We start from the raw sequence: 22,259 nt of genomic DNA on the forward strand, positions 1-22,259 counted from the left end.
ACACAGAAATTAATGACACATACAACACAGAACAAAATTATAAATGAAGAACAAAAAGGCTGCTGCAAAGGAGCACGAGGATGTAAAGAGCAACTGATAATAGATACAGAGGTGACATATCAAGCTAAAACTAAACAAAGGTCGCTGCACTACGCATTCATTGATTGCCAAAAAGCTTTTGATAGTGTACCCCACTCATGGTTGCTACAGATATTGGAAATATACAAAGTAGATCCTAAATTGATACATTTCCTAAACATAGTAATGAAAAATTGGAAAACCACACTTAATATCCAAACAAATTCAAATAATATCACATCACAGCCAATACAGATTAAGCGTGGAATATACCAAGGAGACTCATTAAGTCCTTTCTGGTTCTGTCTTGCTCTGGACCCACTATCCAACATGCTAAATAATACAAATTATGGATATAATATTACTCGAACATACCCACACAAAATCACACACTTGCTATACATGGATGATCTAAAACTAATGGCAGCAACAACTCAACCAATTACTAAAGATAACAGAAGTATTCAGCAATGATATAAATATGGCTTTGGAACAGACAAATGTAAGAAAAATAGCATAGTCAAGGGAAAACACACTAAATAAGAAGATTACATATTGGATAACCACAGCGGCTCCATAGAAGCGATGGAAAAAACAGATGCCTATAAATATCTAGGATACAGACAAAAAATAGGAATAGATAATAAATATTAAAGAAGAACTAAAAGAAAAATATAGACAAAGACTAACAAAAATACTGAAAACAGAATTGACAGCAAGAAACAAGACAAAAGCTATAAATACTTATACTATACCAATATTGACCTACTCATTTGGAGTAGTGAAATGGAGTAACACAGACCTAGAAGCACTCAATACACTTACACGATCACAATATAGAATACATCACATACATTCAGCAACAGAAAGATTCACATTAAGCAGAAAGGAAGGAGGAAGGGGATTTATCGACATAAAAAACCTACATTATGGACAGGTAGACAATTTAAGAAAATTCTTTATAGAACGAGTAGATACTAGCAATCACTCATATAAATACATCGGCTACACCATTGCAATTTCATAACCACTTCTACAACCCTTTAGATCACATAACATCAACAGATACGAAGAAAGTAAATTGGAAAAAGAAAACACTACATGGCAAGCACCCGTATCATCTAACACAGCCACACATCGATCAAGACGCATCCAACACATGGCTAAGAAAAGGCAATATACAAGGTGAGTCACCTTATATTACCGCTGGATATATTTCGTAAACCACATCAAATTCTGACGAATCGATTCCACAGACCGAGCGTGAGGACAGGGGCTAGTGTAATTGGTTAATACAAACCATAAAAAAATGCACGGAAGTATGTTTTTTAACACAAACCTACGTTTTTTTAAATGGAACCCCGTTAGTTTTGTTAGCACATCTGAACATATAAACAAATACGTAATCAGTGCCGTTTGTTGCATTGTAAAATGTTAATTACATTCGGAGATATTGTAACCTAAAGTTGACGCTTGAGTACCACTCCTCCGCTGTTCGATGGTGTGTATCGGAGAGCACCGAATTACGTAGGGATCCAAAGGGAACGGTGATTGACCTTAGGTACAGAAGAGACTGGAACAGCACATTACGTCCACATGGTAACACCTTTTTATTGGTCTTTTTCACTGACGCACATGTACATTACCATGAGGGGTGAGGTACACGTACACACGTGGTTTCCGTTTTCAATTACGGAGTGGAGTAGAGTGTGTCCCACTGGAAACGCGTCGACGTATGTGGTATCAGCATGATGGTGCACTTGCACATTCCGCAATTCTATCCAGCGGTAACGTTAGGTGACTCACCCTTTACAGTGAGACGGAAGGATTCATGATTGCAATACAGGATCAAACAATAAACACCAGATATTACAGCAAGCATATTATTAAAGATCCCAATACCACAACAAATAAATGCAGACTTTGCAAACAACAAATAGAAACAGTAGATCACATAGCAAGCGGATTTACAATACTAAGAAACACAGAATACCCCGGAAGACATGACAATGTAGCAAAAATAATACATCAACAACTTGCCATACAACATAAACTAATAAAACAACACGTTCCCACATACAAGTATGCACCACAAAATGTGCTGGAGAATGATGAATACAAATTATAGTGGAACAGAACCATTATAACAGATAAAACAACACCACATAACAAACCTGACATCATACCCACCAATAAACAGAAGAAATTAACACAACTAATCGAAATATCCATACCCAATACAACAAATATACAGAAGAAAAAAGGAGAAAAAATTGAAAAATACATCCAACTGGCTGAGGAAGTCAAGGACATGTGGCATCAGGATAAAGTTGACATTATACTAATTATACTATCAACTACAGGAGTCAAACCACACAATATCCACCAGTACATCAAAGCAATACAGCTACATCCAAACGTATATATACAACTACAGAAATGTGTAATTATTGATACATGTTCAATTACCCGAAAGTTCCTAAATGCAATGTAACATTTACCGTACACTTAAAAGGAAATCACGCTTGATCAAGGTCCGCGTCACTTTCCATTTTTAACCAGACCTAAGGTCTGAGAAAGGAAAGAAGACAATAATATTAATAATAATAATCAGTGGCGGTTCGTGCAGAATTTTACCAGTGTGCTACAATATAACAAAAATAACAGAAAACAGAAAAGAAGTTCACAAAAAAATACATTAAAATAAAAATTAATACTCGGTGACGAAAAATGAAGTTAATACGCCGCTAGTTATTTCTGTAGAACTTATCTATAACTGTGGATTTGAAACCCTCATCGTTAGTTACCATATTCTTCTCAGGTTTTTCTGTTCTGCCTAACCACACCATAGGAATTCACGATATACTCGGGTAAAACGGCCAAATATTTGTGACAACAAAGGTTAACAATGTCATTGCTGATCCTAGGATATGTTACAAACTGCGAAGAAAGAAAAAAAAATCCGGATAAGTGCGGGTAGGACTCCCGCACCGATGGTTAAATACAATTTTTTTTATGTACACAGATAGTTCATCCATCCAGGAAATCGAGAATTTCGACGACTTCTCCTGTTATCGATATCGACACTGAAAATAAATCAAAGTATGTCACATAAATGGTTTCATTGACGCAGAAGCTTAAGTTTTGTACATCGCCAAGAAACCGTGGAATTTAGTATTTTACATAAATTTCAACTTGATACGCGATGTTAACAGATAAACGGATAAGAAATGACAAAAAATATTTTTTCGTTTGATATAATTACAGTTTAAGAATTTTCGAATTTTTTCCTTTGCTTGTACTGTAAAATCTTGTTTCATTGTAAATTTCTTGATTCTACATCAACGAGAGGTACCCAACAGGCTTTGATGATTGAATTTACGAGTATCGAAATATGTGACATAATGGCCGTATTTTTTGAGTGCATTGACTTGCAAGCTTAAATTTTTTATAACGCCAAGGGACTATAAACCTTAGTATGTGACATAAGTTTCAGCATGATATGCATACCCATTTTTGAGAAAAAAGGGTTGTTTACCGTCGGACAAATAGTCAGTCAGACAGACGGACATAAAAGGGATTCTGCAAGGACTCCGTTTTTGTCGACTGAGATACGCAAACCTAAAAATATTAGCGAATAAAATGATATGAACCTACGTCCATAACTTGACGTCTCTAACCCCACAGCCGTGCTGGGCACATACAAATTTATCAATATTGTTGTTTATGTTAGGATCTCCTGAAGACTTCTACCACTGATGCATCATTAATTGACATTTAATTATTAGAAATTGTACCTAGGGAGATGTGTTTATGATAAATCTACAATACGTCAAAAATAACATTAGTAACATAAACCTGCACGTAGGCAGTTCTGACTTTTCATCGGTCCCTTGGTTAGAGCTCAGATGGCGTGATGGCCATTTTGCTAAACCCTATATTATTCCCATGGTGCTTCGAGGATTTCAGCACAGTTCGTACCAGCTGGGATGACGTCACATCAGAGCATGTGCAGTCGCACGCACACAGGCAGCTTTGTCTCTCCCCTGAATGGATCATGGTGTGGCAAAAATCATTCCCGTGATCTACGCTGGTATCGTGGAGTGTGTGTTACAAAAAATATTTGTGTCCCTTTTGTTTCCATATCGGCACGCAATTGAAGTGGAATGGCGTAATTTTAGTGTGATTTCGGGCTCAAATTCAAAGAGAAATGACATAATTTTAGTGAGACGTTTACAGGATGCCGCAGCACATTAGCACATGATCACCGACTGCCACTCATGATGATGCCAATAATAACAAACTAAAGTGGAAGAAACTGACTCATGAAGTTCCAGAAGTTTCGCATCTGTCATAGAAATTAATCAGTGACATGCGATACTAATGTAAGTCGAGAGTTACCTACATGACACAGGCCACAGTACCACAAACATTCCGAGGAAATGTTCCGCATCCGTTTGCTGTAGTCGAGCACTTCTGGCATAATGGAAGTCCCGCGGCAGTTAGGCAGGACAAGACTAGTCCAGCGTAGTGTAGCAACGTAATCATAGCTTCGTGACAACTGGGCGAGCGGCAGTGGCGGTGAGAACAAGGCAGCGTGGTCTAGCGTAGCTGGGGATAATCTGCTTGAGGTAACTGCCTGAGGAGAACTGACTTCCCCTGCTCTGCAGTCAGTTACACTACTGGCCATTAAAATTGCTACACCACGAAGATGACGTGCTACAGACGCGAAATTTAACCGACAGGAAGAAGATGCTGTGATATGCAAATGATTAGCTTTTCAGAGCATTCACACAAGGTTGGTGCCGGTGGCGACACCTGCAACGTGCTGACACGAGGAAAATTTCCAACCGATTTCTCATATACAAAGAGCAGTTGACCGGCGTTGCCTGGTGAAACGTTGTTGTGATGTCTGGTGTAAGGAGGAGAAATGCGTACCATCACGTTTCCGACTTTGACAAAGGTCGGATTGTAGCCTATCGCGATTGCGGGTTATCGTATTGCGACATTGCTGCTCGCGTTGGTCGAGATCCAATGACTGTTAGCAGAATATGGAATCGGTGAGTTTAGGAGGATAATACGGAACGCCGTGCTGGATCCCAACGGCCTCGTATCACTAGCAGTCGAGATGACAGGCATCTTATCCGCATAGCTGTAACGGATCGTGCTGCCACGTCTCGACCCCTGAGTCAACACATGGAGACGTTTGCATGACAACAACCACCTGCACGAACAGTTCGACGACGTGTGCAGCAGCATGGACTATCAGCTCGGAGACCGTGGCTGCGGTTACCCTTGACGCTGCATCATAGACAGGAGCACCTGCGATGGTGTACTCAACGACGAACCTCGGTGCACGAATGGCAAAACGTCATTTTTTCGGATGAATCCAGGTTCTGTTTACAGCATCATGATGGTCTCATCCGTGTTTGGCGACATCGCGGTGAACGCACATTAGACGCGTGTATTCGTCATCGCCATACTGGCGTATCAACCGACGTGAAGGTATGGGGTGCCATTGGTTACACGTCTCGGTCACCTCTTGTGCGCATTGACGGCACTTTGAACAGTGGACGTTACATTTCAGATGTGTTACGACCCGTGGCTCTACCCTTCATTCGATCCCTGCGAAACCCATTTCAGCAGGATAACGCACGACCGCATGTTGCAGGTCTTGTACGGGCGTTTCTGGATACAGAAAATCTAAGACTTCTGCCCTGGCCAGCAAATTCTCCAAGTCTCTCACCAATTGAAAAAGTCTGGTCAATGGTGGCCGAGCAACTGGCTCGTCACAATACGGCAGTCACTACTCTTGATGAACTGTGCTGTCGTGTTGAAGCTGCATGGGCAACTGTACTTGTACAAGCCATCCAAGCTCTGTTTGACTCAATGCCCAGGCGCATCAAGGCCGTTGTTACTGCCAGATGTGGTTGTTCTGGGTACTGATTTCTCAGGATCTATGCACCCAAATTGCGTGAAAATGTAATCACATGTCAGTTCCAGTATAATATATTTGTCCAATGAATACCCGTTTATCATCTGCATTTCTTCTTTGTGTAGCAATTTTAATGGCCAGTAGTGTAATTTCTTATTATAAAGATTCATATACCTGATTTTGAGATTTGGGGGAAGGGGGGGGGGGGCAATACAGATCGGATGGCTGCCTTTTATTTTAAGACTTTCCTTGTAGTGGCGTTGAGATATTCCCACTAGCGATTCCAGTATTCAGTGTTCATTGAATGTGTGTTAGAATCTGCAGTCGACGGAAAAGAAAGCCAATGGGAACAACGAGACAGTTTTAGAAGATACGAAGTAAGCGAACGTCATCCTGTTGAGCATGGGAAGAAAAAGGGGAAATTTGTTTGATCTCTTCATTGCGAAATGGTCAGCGCAACCCTCTACGGGAAACAATTCGCAAAGAACAACATCCACTATTGACAATTCCGAAACAGCAACGCGTCGGAACAAAACCATCTTTATATCGCCCCAATTAAGCAGTTAATTGATTAAGACGGGATACGAACCGGTACAAGAGAACGGCTCTTTCGTACGTGTATTGAAGTCGCCCTTCGGCGTCCATCTGCATATGCAGACTAATCTCAGCAGCTGCTATGAATTTTGATACAGTTTTCAATAATAGATACACTGATTCATGAGGGAGGTTTGTTTGTATAGTTTATGAATACTTCATATGAAATGTCTGAATTATGATGGATGGAATTTGAAAGTCGTCCTGCGACGTTTGCCGCGTCATACAAATAACGAAAAATGAAGAAGAAACAATGGATAGAACCACAAAGGTAAAAAAAATGAAGATACACTGTAGTGCGTGTGGCTGGAAACCGAGAGGTCGTGGGGTCGAATCCCGGATGGGTTCCACTTCTTTCCACGCCGCCTTCTAACCTAGCATTCACCTCACACTGATGTGGAGATCGCCAGAAACGAAAGTGGCTCGGATTCGACGTTACACTGAGTCTCCCCTTTCCCCAGTTGGATAACTGTGTAGGGATATAGAAGTCGCCTAAGCGACATCCAATTAATTGCAACCGTTTCATAAAAATTGCTTAGCGACTAAAGGTGCAAAAAAACCTGTGCTCTTCAACTCTGCATGCATAAAGTAGAATGTTTTCCGAGAATCTGCTTCAGCATGGCATCCAGCTTCGCTTTATTTATATAAAGAAAGTTTTTCAGCCGTGCAGGAAATGACGCAACTTTCAGTTTTCTGCTTTCCTTGATTAAAACGTAAGTGCGAACACGTTTCTTTATGTGGATGGGCGAAAGATATTACTTGTTTACACTTTCAAATTATTCAGAAGTCTGGTAAACGAATCACCACTGGCTACGAAGAGATTTGGGCTTTTGAAAGATCTTAAAGGCATAGGCACGATCATCTTGAATGGAATTAAGAAATTTATTGCGGATGGATACGGAAGATTTCGAAATAATCCTACAGACTGTTGAGGGACGCATTTCCGGGAATTCGAAGACCATATCAAAACCCGTACAGATGTTCCTCAGATTATCACGGACATACAAAAAGAAGTGAGCAGGGAACTCCACATTACATATACATATAGAAAGAAAAAAATTAATAAAACATTTTTATTTACTTACTAAAACTTGCCTACGACTTACATTTTATGCTTCCATTTTATGCTTTTGACTGATGATGAGTCCAATGTATGTTCAAATGGCAAAAAGATATTTTTTATATGATACGATCTGTATTTGACAAGCTTCAGATTTTTATTTTACATGTACTGTGAAACCTTCCTTCTTGCCGCATTTCATGATTCTAGATCAGCGGGAGCTATGGCATAGGTTTTGAGCAGTGAGTTTACGAATATCAAAATACGTGGCGTAAATGACAGAATCTTTCGATTACGTTGACTTAGGAGCTTAATTATTTTACACCGCGAAGGGACCACAGACTTTACCATGTGACATAAATTTGAACTTGATACGCCAATCGGTTCCATAGAAGAAAAAAAGGGGGGTCTTAACAGGCGAACAGACAGGCAGATGAATAAAAAAATGCAAACAAAAAAAAATATTTTTTCGTGTGATATAACTTCAAATTGCAATTTTCAGACTTTTTTCCTTTACTTGTACTGTGAAATCTTCCTTTTTACCAAAGTTTATGATTGTAGGTCAACGGGAATTACCCTACGGGTTTTGATGGGTGAGCTTTCGAGCATCAAAATATGTTCATAATGGCCGTATCATTTGATTCGGTTGGCCTAGAAGCTTAAAAATTTTACTCCGCTAAGAGTCCATCGGCCTTAATATGTGACATAAATTTGAACTTGACCTGTGTACCCGTTCCTGAGGAAAAAAGGTTCTTAACAGTCGGGGAGACGAATACACAGACAGAAGGGCAGCAAGCCGTCTTATAAGGGTTCCGTTTTCGTATATTGAGGCACGGAACCCTAAAAACATGCGAATCCAAAATTTGTGGTGTTTTATTTTTTATGGTACAAGTAAAACGTTTTCCGAAGAACTGTTTCAGCAATTTTGCTCTGTTTACGTACAGTAAGTTCATTCAGCAGCGCAGCCGATGACTCAGCTTTCTGATTTCCTTGCATCAACACGATTCTTTGCGTGGAACGGCGAAGAAGTGACTGGCGTCCGCTGTGGCCAAGCGGTTCTAGGCGCTTCAGTCCGGAACCGCGCTGCTGCTACGGTCGCAGGCTCGAGTCCTGCCTCAGGCATGGATGTGTGTGATGTCCTTAGGTTAGTTGGTTTAAGTAGTTCTAAGTCTAGGGGACTGATGACCTCAGATGTTAAGTCCCATAGCGCTCAGAGCCATTTGAACCATTTGAAGAACCGACTGATCACATTAGTCAGACCTTGTTACTTGACTCTCTGAGGCTGTTGGTCTTTCAGCTGTATTTGGTCGGTTGGTTTGTGACAGGGGACCGAACACAGAGGTCATCGGTTCCATCGGATTAGGGAAGGATGGTGAAGAAAGTCGGCCGTGTCCTTCCAAAGGAACCACCTCGGCATTTACCTGAAGCAATTTATGGAAATCACGGAAAACCTAAATCAGGATGGCCGGACGCGGGTTTGAACCGTTGTCCTCCCGCAGGCGAGTCCAGTGTGCTAACCACTGTGCTAAGCTGGCGCGATTGGTGACTACGATTTGCAAAGGATAGTTAGCGCCGATTGTGTTCCGGGGCCTTCCAGCAGCAAACACACACTGTGGCTGCGGAAAGAGAGGACACACGGAATAGATTGCGCGTTCATTCTTTGCTCGCACCCCACAACAGGCGCCCGCCTTAATGACGTAAACCTCAATGTGCTTATTCGGGCGCTTTCCTCTTTCCTGACAAAGCTATAATCAAGTATGTTAAGTCCAGCAGCCGCTCTAGGTAAACGAGGGTAATACTTATTTACTGTAGCGAGGGTACGCTTCCTACTGGAGCTGCTGACGTCATCACATACAGCTAATGTTTCTTCGACCACTGGCAGATCGTTTACGTATCTCATCTGCAGCACACCGTGTTCAGAATGCTACTGTTCACAGCTCGCCCAGTATACTCTGTGGTTAAAACTTAGGTTCAGCTACTCACGGACATCCATTAAGGGGTGTAGCTATCGTATGGCAACAAAACGTGTTAGATACGCTAATGCGTTGATGCGGAACCGAGCTACGTGAAAAAAAAATTAGTCCCAAATTTTGCCACCAGATGCAAATTTGGCACTTTACACTGTTTGTATGACGGTATGACATCTACGCTGCCATTTGACAAGCCATGACGTGAGTGAACAATGCGAGAAAGAGAGACCATGCGCTGGTAGTGAAGCTGTTTACATAAAACAGCAGCAATTACAAATTGGAACTTTTTTTTTCAGCGGAAATCGGTTCCACATTAACGCATTACCATAACTATCAAGTTTCACTTCCATACAATAATTACAGCCCATAATGGATCTCTGTGAGTAGCTCCACTTTAATTACACACATCAAAAAAACTTTTGCATTACCCCGGCTCCCAGAACTCCTGAAGATAGACGTTAACTGTGAATATTGTTTCACAGACACAATTCCTTTCACTGTTCAGCGATGTCACTAAACCCGTCCAAAGATGTAAACAACATTTCATGAGCAGCACCTATTAGACGGAGGGGGTTCGACAGCCGATCAGTTCCAGTCATTCCACCAGGAAGGAGGTACACGGCTCGTGTTGTCTGTAGTTCAGCCATGGCTAGACGGCCAATACCGCGGATCGATCGCGTCCGCCTTGTTACTTTGTGCCAGGAAGGGCTCTCAACAAGGAAGTGTCCAGGCGTCTCAGAGTGATAGAAAGCGATGTTGTTTGGACATGGAGGAGATACAGAGAGACAGTAACTGTCGATGACATGCCTCGCTCAGGCCGCCGAAGGGCTACTAATGCAGTAGATGACCGCTACCTACGGATTATGGCTCGGAGGAACCCTGACAGCAACGCCACCATGTTGAATAATGCTTTTCGTGCAGCCACAGGACGCCGTGTTACGACTCAAACGGTGCGCAATAGGCTGCATGATGCGCAACTTCACCTCATGGCGAGGTCCAGCTTTGCAACCACGAAACCATGCAGCGCGGTACAAATGGGCCCAACAACATGCCGAATGGACCGCTCAGGATTGGCATCACGTTCTCTTCACCGGTGAGTGTCTCATATGCCTTCAACCAGACAATCATCGGAGACGTGTTTGGAGACAATCCGGTCAGGCTGAACGGTTTAGACACACTGTCCAGCAAGTGCAGCAAGGTGGAAGTTCCTTGCTGTTTTGGGGTGGCATTATGTGGGGCCATTGGTGTTCATGGAAGGCGCCGTAACGGCTGTACGATACGTGAATACCTTCCTCCGACCGATAGTGCGAACCATATCGGCAGCATATTGGCGAGGCATTCGTCTTCATGGACGACAATTCGCGCCCCCATCGTGCACATCTTGCGACTGACTTCCGTCAGGATAACGACATCGCTCGACTAGAGTGACCAGCATGTTCTCCAAACATGAACCCCATCGAACATGCCTTGGATGCATTGAAAAGGGCTGTTTATGGACGACGTGACCCACCAACCGCTCTGAGAGATCTTTAGAATGCTATGGATTCACGATAATTCGTATTCTGTTTTGCATGTGGTTAAAGAGATTCTGAATCGAAGCAAGATAATCTCAAGTCATTCTGAGGTAGATATAAAACAGGTATGAAGATATACCTGAGTCGTGGACATACGTTTTTGGTACTGTCATCATTTCAAGTTTATGTCATACATTTACGAAGTAGTTTTTCTGAAAAAGTCTGCAACATTAATTGATAATGTTTTAAGTGTGCCACTGCTGTTTGTGGTCACTGAGAGACTAAATAGATTATTTTGGTCCACTTACTGATTCTATATAAGGCCAAAATTTCTTAGAATATTTGGGTGGCAAAATGTTACTTTAGGGTCCACTGCCGCGTGTGGGCGCCGAGAGCACAGCCATGCACTCCCTGGTGTAAATCCTAGAAATGCAAAGCAGTGGGCAACCGAGCTGCTGATCCGTTGCGCGACAAATCAGACGGCGCTGCCGTATAATTTTGTCCGGCGAAGTGGGACAGTTATTCCAGGTGGGGGAAGAATAAGTTGCTTAGCCCGCAGCCAATGATGCAAATGAATTTCCGTCGCCAGCTGTGAATTTTTCAGCGGCTGGTATCCGGCACGCGGGCGTAACGGACCATACCGAGGCACAGAGCTGAAGAGAAAGGATCCAACTTCTGCCGAGAACTGCAAATGCCAAAGGCAGGCGGCGCCAAGACGCGAATTAATATATTTTCGGTACTGCCTACTGCATATGCAATCAAACTTGCATATCTGATGTGCCGCATGAATATTCAGCGGGTTCGGAAAAGTGCTGGAAGTTGTAGGCGGAAGAGATCGTTCCCACCTTCTGGTCTGTGACGCTTTCCGCCGGGGACGCGACGAAAGGAGCGGAGCTGTCAGCTTTGGCAACACTCGGCAGCTGACATTCCTCATCCAGTGTAAGTTTTCGCGGGAGTATCTACACCTACATCTATACCATGCAAAAGACCGTGCTGTGTCAGCCCGGATAGCCGCGCGTGGTAACGCCACCGCTTCCGGGACGGGGAGGTACGCCGACAAGGGTTCTGCGAGCTGGTCAGCCTGAATGTGGGTTTTAGGCGGTTTCCCACATTCCACTGGTGAATATCAGGCTGGTATACATGTTACGGCTCAGGTACACGTTACGCAAAAATTTCCTACATTTTCTCACAACTGCACAAATAATTTAGTCTATACACAGACAGACAGGGGTACACTGCTTCTCTTTTTGGGGTGATTAGGAGAATGGTGACCTTCCATGTTTGGTCTCCTTAAACATTTAAGCATCACCAGCACAGCATTGTTAAGTACATGGCGGAACAGAGGGTACTTCACACTGTGCCGCATATTAGGTAGGTCCGTATGGGTGCGACATGCTGGAAACTGTATATTCCAGAATCCACACTTAATACTGGTTCTTGAACCTTTGTAAGCTTTCGCGGAGTAGTTGACGTCTATTTACATTCGTGCGCCAGCTTATGTTCTTCAGTATTCCAGTTACACTCCCGTGTGTCAACCAAACCTACCACTATTTGAAGGGGCGGCGGAAGAAAGTGCTACACCATGTGATCAAAAGTATCCGGACCCCTGGCTGAAAATGACAAACAAGTTCGTGGCGCCTTCCATCGGTAATGCTGGAATTCAATGTGGTGTTGGCCCACCCTTAGCCTTGATGACAGCTTCCACTCTCGCAGGCATACGTTCAGTCAGGTGCTGGAAGGTTTCTCGGGGAATGGCAACCCATTCTTCACGCAGTGCTGCTCTTAGAAGAGATATCGATGTCGGTCGGTGAGGCCTGGCACAAGGCGGCGTTCCAAAACATTCCAAAGGTGTTCTATAGGTTTCAGGTCAGTATTCTGTGCAGGCTGGTCCATTACAGGGATGTTATTGTCGTGTAACGACTCCGCCAAAGGCCGTGCGTTATGAACAGGTACTCGATCGTGTTGAAAGATGCAGTCGCCATCCCCGAATTGCTCTTCAACAGTGGGAAGCAAGAAGGTGCTTAAAACATCAATGTAGGCCTGTGCTGTGATAGTGCCACGCAAAACAACAAGGGGTTCAAGCCCCCTCCGTGAAAAACACGACCACACCACAATACCACCGCCTCCGAATATTACGGTTGGCACTACACACGCTGGCAGGTGACGTTCACCAGGCATTCGCCATACCCACACCCTGCCATCGGATAGCCACATTGTGTACCGTGATTTGTCACTCCACACAACGTTTTTCCACTCTTCAATCGTCGAATGTTTACGCTCCTTACACCAAGCGAGGGTGTCGTTTGGCATTTACCGGCGTGATCTGTGGCTTATGAGCAGCCGCTCGACCATGAAATCCAAGTTTTCTCACCTCCCGCCTAACTGTCATAGTTCTTGCAGTGGATCCTGATGCAGTTTGGAATTCCTGTTTGATGGTCTGGATAGATGTCTGCCTATTACACATTACGACCCACTTCAACTATCGGCGGTCTCTGTCAGTCAACAGACGAGGTCGGCCAGTACGCTTTTGTGCTGTACGTGTCCCTTCACGTTTCCACTTCACTATCACATCAGAAACAGTGGACCTAGGCATGTTTAGGAGTGTGGTAATCTCGCGTATAGACGTATGACACACGTGACACTCGATCGCCTGACCACGTTCGAAGCCCATGAGTTCCGCGGAGCGCCCCATTTTGCTCTCTCACGATGTCTAATGACTACCGAGGTCGCTGATGTGGAGTACCTGGCAGTAGGTGGCAGCACAATACACGTTATATGAAAAACGTAGTTTTTGGGTATGTTGAGACACTTTTGATCACATAGTGTAACTCTCAGTTTTAATAAGGATAGTCTGATCAAGTCATCTGTTGTATATTCGAATGCACGAAAAGCTGCTAATTACTAATACGACATGTGCCACTAGAAAGAGCCCTTTTCTATATTATTTGTATTTTACGTTAAAATTTCGCCTGTAGACACGTCGTTGCGTTGGGATACCAGTATAACTTCCTGCCTTTATTTTCTTGTCTTTGAAATTAATCAGATATATAACATCTTAACAGATTCTGATTCTTCCTGTTGATTCCTGGTAGGACAACATAATTATAAATGAAAAGCACAATGCTGTGAATGTTCTACATGATTAATTTATTTGGTTTACCGGTTTTCCACTTACAACGCCATCATCGACAAAGAAGTTAATAGTATTTGTAAACAGCATTCTAAAAGATTTTTCTCGTCTGTAGACTGAGACAAGAACACGCACAGCAAGTGTCATCTGTGACAGTGCGTTGGTAGCGCAATTAAGAAGATAAAAAGTTGATCAGTAAATAAATATAAAGAGAGCAAACGATAAGAAACATTTAACACTAAACTCGATGGATATTAGCTACATAATAATTTAAATTAAATTAACAACCCCCAATAAAATAATATTGTATTTGACAAGAGTACTGAAAAATAGCTTTTCATCTCTATTGTTTCACCTTTTTATCTTTATTATTTCGTTAGCAATGCACTGTCAAATATGGCCTATACTGTGTGTTTGTGCCTCAGTCTAGATGAGTCTTTTCCAATGCTGTTTACACGAATTGTTCTTCGGTGACGACAGGAAAATTCTGATAGTGGTATTGTAAACCGAAAACTGGTTAACCTGAGTAAATTAATCCTTTGCAACGTATACAATATTGTGCTTTTCATTTATAACATGCAATAACTCAAAATGCACATTCGTGGGTTAGCACTTTCTTCAGCCGACCACATCATTTGTGCTATCATTTTTGTACGTTCAGTAGCCTTTCTTAGCCTTGTTTGGTATATGTCCCATAGAGTTGAGCTACACTTTTGGTGATGACGCACAAGTGATTTGTAAGCATTCTCCTTTGCAGATTGACTGTATTTTCCCAGTATCCACCGAGTGATCCGATGTCTGCAATTTGCTTTACTGTACATAAGATAGAGCCTGTGTGACCATCCCATTTCATTTCCGTACAAAGTATTACACCCAGGTATTTTGTATCAATTCAAAGGTTCCAGGCGTAACTCATTGGTTTTGTAGTCAGATGATACCAAGTTTTTGTGTTTTTTGAAGTGCAGAATTTTACATTTCTGAAGATATGAAGCAAGTTACCAATCTTAGCATCATTTTGAATTTGTATCATCATCTGGCTGAATATTTGCACAGCTTTATTGAGTAGGAGACTATGTCGTGCCTTGGAACATTTTTCAGGCTTTTGCCTCTAGTTTGATATCTTTCCTTATCTCATTTTTATGTAATGGCATTCACTTTTTCTGTGCAGCAGTCTTTGTCAGAAATTTAAAAAAATACTCCGGAAAAATAAAGCTTTTTACAAATATGAAAAAAATGTTCCTTCGTACAACATGGTCATGTGCGTAGCAACAAATATTCTATGGAAATTTAAAAGTGTTGAAATCCAGAAAATTTTGCCAGTAGCGTATTTAATAGTCTATCTGTTACATTATTATTCTACTACCCATCAATAACCAGTAAGTAAAATCTAGGAGGAGTAGAGAAGAATTATTATCAAAAACCATTTGCAGTGTAAATACTTTTTGAAATGGAAGATATTGAAAACTAACACAATTTTCAAATTGTTAAAATGGTTCAAATGGCTCTGAGCACTATGGGACCCAAGTGCTGAGGTCATTAGTCCCCTAGAACTTAGAACTAGTTAAACCTAACTAACCTAAGGACATCACAAACATCCATGCCCGAGGCAGGATTCGAACCTGCGACCGTAGCGGTCCTGCGGTTCCAGACTGCAGCGCCTTTAACCGCACGGCCACTTCGGCCGGCCAAATTGTTAAAAAATTAAGGAAACTTATTTAATTCGCGTATACGTATAACATATTCCATTCTAGAAAACCTTCGTCTGTTTCAAGGTACAAGGTGATGCACGTAGTATAGCTTAACCGTCCACACGTTGTGTAACTATTTTAAAAAATATATAGAATTTTTCTCATCATAAAAGTCTATAACTGAAAATTCAACGATTTATTCCACATAGCTTTAATATATTACTTAAATGAGTAGATCTGAAAACTTTTGCAGATGCTATATGAAACACTGCCTCATGACTCACAACAACAGAAACAGTACAAAATGCTAGAAATTGCTTATGGCAGCCTCTAACGTACATTCCTTCGTGTCATTCTAAAATCAGTCACTAGGCTAAAGCAGCAGCCAGGGCATACGTGTGCTCCTAGGAGCAACGCTCTCCCCTATTACATTGTTTCATTAAAAATATGACACAGCCACGCTGGGCATAGAGTGAAGTCACTGGCTGAGTTCCCAAACTGGTCAGTAGTGGGTAATTTATTATTTTACTTGTTGCCAACTTTCACCTTTTCCTGCCATCCCAATCTCCTTTTTGGGATTTCTGGCGGCCAGCGCTCTACGACTGTTTTTGCGAGGTGGCAGACAGCACTCCCAATAGAGAGGCGCGGGGTTCAAATGCCGATGAGGCTACCATGATTTGGATTGTCGCTGGTTACCGTGAATCGATTGAGGCGAATGCCACGAGGATGTGTGAACACTAACGTTTGTGTGGTCCAGATGACTCTAAACTCAGAGTATGTGTAGAAAAGTATCCAGCAGTTAGTTGTTAAGATCGTTGCAGGAATATGGCATTAGCGACGCGCTGACCTTCCTTTCTCCCCTCCCCATTCCTACAAAACCCTTCATGAGTAACCGGAAAGGTCAATGTTAGACCAAACTTAAACAGTGCAGAACCGTTACAGGAAGTGCACATGCCAAAATGCCTCTTCCCCATCAAGCTGGAAGCGGGAGGATCGGTGCTCAGGAAATGAGATTTTTACGCCATGACATTTCAGCTTAAATGGGACATTCAGCTTCCATCTAGTCCGCATAGTAATAAAGGACCATAAACCTTCGCCCACAGTGCTGACTCGACGAGGAAGCGCAGAACGAAAGAGGAAATGTCGGCATCTCGGCAAAATCTGCTGCAGGTTAGGCTAGCGGCACGTTCCATTGTCCAGAAAGCACAAACACCTCAGATAGCAATTCGCACCTGAATGATGCCGCTGACATGCTGACTAGTGAAATGTATTTCTTCCGCACAAGTCTCCCTCTCTCTCCCTCCCTCTCTCTCTCTCTCTCTCACACACACACACACACACACACACACACACACACACACACACACACACACACGCGAGCGCGCGCGAGCGCGCACGCGCACGCACACACAAACGCGCAGACACTCACGAATATAAGAGGTACTTTTTTTTTCTATAAGTGCCGTTTCTATATTAAACAAAAAGAACTGCATTTTCAAAACAATTCTTGTTGTTAGAGGGAACCTTAATTTTCAGCACCAAGGAACCCATGTGAAACTTTCGCACATTCATAGTTTTACGTAATGATAGTCTTTGAAATAAGTGTAGTCGTTGGGCCAAGGATTGGGTTCTTGGGTTGGGTTGTTTGGAGAAGGAGACCAAACAGCGAAATCATCCGTCTCATCGGATTAGGGAAGGAAGTCGGCCGTGCCCTTTTGTAGGAACCATCCCGGCATTTGCCTGAAGCGATTTAGGGAAATCACGGAAAACCTAAATCAGGATGGCCGGACGCAGGATTGAACCGTCGTCCTCCCGAATGGGAGTCCAGTGTCCTAACCACTGCGCCACCTCGCTCAGTTTGGGACAAGGGTAATTGTGGAAATGAAGAGAAAACTTTTTTTAAAAAATGAGCCGAACAATGTGAAATAATATTCACTGATTTATGATACAGCGTTATACATAAATTTCATTGTGTCGAAAAATGTGTTTTGCATTCAGAATCTTTGTCCCATCTTGTACGACGGGCAGAGATCAGGAACTGTCAATAGGGCCACGTAACCTATAACTCGACAAACATTTTTAGTTACAGTAAGCATGGTAGGCCGTAGAGGCAATAGGTAAATTGCAGTTCAAGGGAGGTGAAAATAAAAAAAAATGTTTGTCGTTTCGGAAAGTACATTCGTTTAGAAAAGTCAACTTGTACGACGAGCAGAGATAATGGACTACTGCTGTGGTCACGATTATTATCTGTGTAAATGCTGTTCAAATTATCCAGCTACTAAATACTTTGAAACAAATTAAATGGTATTTGCAATAAGACAATATGAAAAGGGAGCCTCTTATTTGTGAATAATAATTTAGCTTCGTAGCATATAGGTAAGAAGCTGGGCGTCCATGATGTCCTTTTGCCTGTGGTAGCTAGAAGTCTATTTTATGTTAAAACTTTCCACAAATAATAAGTTTAAGCGCAAAATCAGTATGCAATGTCAGAAGCTGGTTAAAACACCTTTCTAACGATACCTCATTTATCCCTGTACAATCAGTATGTGTTGAGGAAAAGGAATGTTCCCTTCAGAAATAATATATGTGATAATTTAAACAGTATTAAGCCACTTATCATAACGAACATCCAACTTCAGGATTCCGCTCTTGTAAAAATCTGCTACCTGATTTGCCAACCCCTACTGAACGAAGTTTTAACGTCATCGTGGCTCTGAGCGCCTGAATGTATCCCCTTTTTTCACGTGCAGGAACAATTGGCAATTACTGGGTGCTAGATCAGGACTTGTAGGAAAGGATATTTTTGACACAGCTTGACTAAAAGAAGGGATCGGCTGATAGGATACATTCTGAGGCATAAAAGGAATGGTTAATTTGGTGACGGAGAGAGTGGGGAAAGCAAGAATTTTAGACGAAAACCAGGGTTTGAGTACATTAAGCAGGTTCAAACGTATGCAGGTTGCAGAAGATACGTACATCAGTTCGACTTTCCAGGGACTGTGGCATGCTGCACCATATATAAAATGTACGTCCACATGTTCCTGTAACGAGTAATGCTTTTTGTGTTACCAGTAACAACCCGCACCGCCCCTTACTCCTTTAAAGAACTTGAAACGCATACATAAAACTGCTTCAGACGCCTGATTACTTTGCAAATGCGCTAATCTGTTAAATATTTGGCGTTAAGCATGATGCTATTATGGTTGAAGACGCAAAACTTTAAGTGTGTTGGTTTCGTTAGTTTCTGATTATTCATTCGTCCATAGGCTACTGAAAAAGTCAATACCAAAAATGAAAAAGCTTAGAAAATGTTTGAAATTGTGTTTAAAGTTTGTTGTAATTCACTAAGTGCTCTCATTATAAAACACTGGTTGCGAATATTCTGGGTAATTTGCGCTCCGTTTTAAGCAAAAGCTAGTTTTCTAACACTTCTCAATGTTTATGACATAACATCCTGAACTGTGTCGTACAATTATATATATTTGATTGTACATTCCTTGTTGTACGTGGATACTTTGTGTAAATGTATTGCGAAAAGAATTAGTGGTAAAGAAGTATTAAATAAAACTTTTTGCCACAGTTTTAAGTTTTACTGCATGAAAAGCGAAAATGTAGTAAGCCATAAACTTTTTTTCCATTCATCATTTAGGGTGTGAGGTGTGGGTAGTCAGAAGTTTCGTAATATCTACAGTTTCTAACTTTACTACTTGACTTACTGTGTTAAACCTTTAACGTAATATTATACCTCTTAATCAGTAGATTATTTTAAACTTTAATATTCGCTTAATAATGGCATGAAATGCTGAAAGTCAGATTTTGCACCGCTCGAAACTGTTAGATAGGCAACCTTCAACAGTGACCGGATGACGATTTTAGTCGTTTAATAATATAACCAGCGCTGAACTATAAACAGTGATAAACTCAACTGTAGACACTATGCAGGCGATTGATTATTGTTTCTCAAGACTACGCCACCAATGTCGATGAGGCAAGGAATGGTTTGCTATGAAAGATGAGCAGTTTCCAAGACTGTACCCATGCACATTGTTCACAAAATACCTCGGCTACCTTAACTTCGGTGACCTGAATGGGACCTGTGTTAACAATGCGGCAAGGCCGCTGGCATCCATTTTCGGGCAGTGGTTCCTTATACCAAGGTACTTAGTTTAGAACCAGTACGATGTGTATAATTTGGACTCTGAATGTTGGCACACCCTGTGCGAAGTTCAGTTCAGTCATATGAGTCCTTCTTCACGTTGCAGTTTACACAAAGGTCTGCATTTTTTTTTTATTTTAAAAAAATCAGATAGGTTTCATGCTGAATACAGAAAAGATTTTCCCTTTGACTGTTCAGAGGTGTTACTAAACCCGCCCAGACATGTAAATAACCATGCATAAGCAGCACCTATAAGACGGAGAGGGGCCCGACAGCCGATCAGTTCCAGACATTTCACCAGGAAGGAGGTACACGACTGGTCTTGTCCGTAGTTCAACCATGTCTAGACGGTCCATACCGCTGTTCGATCACGTCCGCATTGTTACTTTGTGCCAAGAAGGGCTCTCAAAAAGGAAGTGTCCAGGCCTCTCGGAGTGAACCAAAACGATGTTGTTCGGACATGGAGGAGATACAGAGAGAGACAGAAACTGTCGATGGAATGCCTCGCTCAGGCCGCCGAAGGGCTACTACTGTAGTGGATGACCGCTACCGACGGATTATGGCTCGGAGGAACCCTGACAGCAACGCGACCATGTTGAATAATGCTTTTCGTGAAGCCACAGGACGCCGTGTTACGACTCAAACTGTGCGCAATAGGCTGCATGATGCGCAACTTCATTCCCGAAGTCCAGGCGAGGTCCAGCTTTCCAACCACAAGACCATGCATCGCGGTACAGATGGGCCCAATAACATGCCCAATGGACCGCTCAGGATTGGCATCACATTCTCTTCACCGGTGAGTGTCGCATATGCCTTCAACTAGACAATCTTCGTAGATGTGTTTGGAGGCAACATGGTCAGGCTGAATCCCTTAAGACACACTGTCCAGCACGTGCAGCAAGGTGGAGGTTCCCTGCTGTTTTGGTGTGGCATTATGTGGGGCCGATGTATACCGCTGGTGTTCATGGAAGGCGCCGTAACGGCTGTACGATACGTGAATGCCATCCTCCGACCGATAGTGCAATCATATCGGCAGCATATTGGCGAGGCATTCGTCTTCATGGACGACAATTCGCGCCCCCATCGTACACATCTTGTGAATGATGTCCTTCAGGATAACGTCATCGCTCTAATAGAGTGGCCAGCATGTTCTCCATACATGGACCTTATTGAACGTGCCTGGGATAGATTGAAAAGGCCTGTTTGTGGACGACGCGACCCACCAACCACTCTGAGGGATCTACGCCGAATCGCCGTTGAGAAGTGGGACAATCTGGAGCAAGAGTGCCTTGATGAACTTGTGGATAGTATATCACGACGAATACAGGCATGCCTCAATGAAAGATGACGTGGTACTTGGTATTAGAGGTACCGGTGTGTACAGAAATGTGGACCACCATCTGTGAAGGTCTCGCTGTATGGTGGTACAACATGCAATGTGTGGATTTCATGAGCAATAAAAAGGGCCGAAATGATGTTTATGTTGATGTCTATTCCAGTTTTCTGTACAGGTTCCTGAACTCTCGGAACTGAGATGTTGCAAAACTTTTTTGATGTGTGTAAGTCGTCAGAGTAACTTGCGTCCATGCGCCTTTGTTAATAGTCAGTAAAGAGAAGTGTTTCTTTTTTGGTGACTGAAAGTAAAATATACCGAGCGAAGTGGCGCAGCGATTCGCCCACTGGACTCGCATCGGTAGGACGAAAGTTCAAACCCACGTCTGGACGTCCAGATTTAGTGTTTCCCTGATTTTCCTAAATCGCCCCAGGTAAATGCCAGGATGGTTCCTATGAAAGGGCACGACCGATTTCCTTCTCCATCCTTGACATAGTCCGAGTTGTGCTCCGTCTCTAATGACCTCGACGTAGACGGTACGTTAAACCCGCCGGCCGGAGTGGCCATGCGGTTCTAGGCGCTACAGTCTGGAACCGCGTGACCGCTACGGTCGCAGGTTCGAATCCTGCCTCGGGCGTGGATGTGTGTGATGTCCTTAGGTTAGTTAGGTTTAAGTAGTTCTAAGTTCTAGGGGACTGATGACCACAGCAGTTAAGTCCCATAGTGAACCATTTTGAACGTTAAACCCAATCTTCCTTCGTTCCTTGAAAATAACATAATATTTACCGTCAGTAACCAGTC

General features: G+C 42.6%; 1 protein-coding gene across 1 annotated transcript in view; it reads left to right on the plus strand.

Annotated features, from left to right (window-relative positions):
• LOC126484696 (hemicentin-1) overlaps nt 1–22,259 on the plus strand; it is a 1,211,236-nt gene that overhangs the window by 982,849 nt on the left and 206,128 nt on the right. The window lies entirely within an intron of this gene.

Source organism: Schistocerca serialis, chromosome 6 (genome assembly GCF_023864345.2).
Source record: "Schistocerca serialis cubense isolate TAMUIC-IGC-003099 chromosome 6, iqSchSeri2.2, whole genome shotgun sequence".
NCBI lineage: Eukaryota > Metazoa > Arthropoda > Insecta > Orthoptera > Acrididae > Schistocerca > Schistocerca serialis.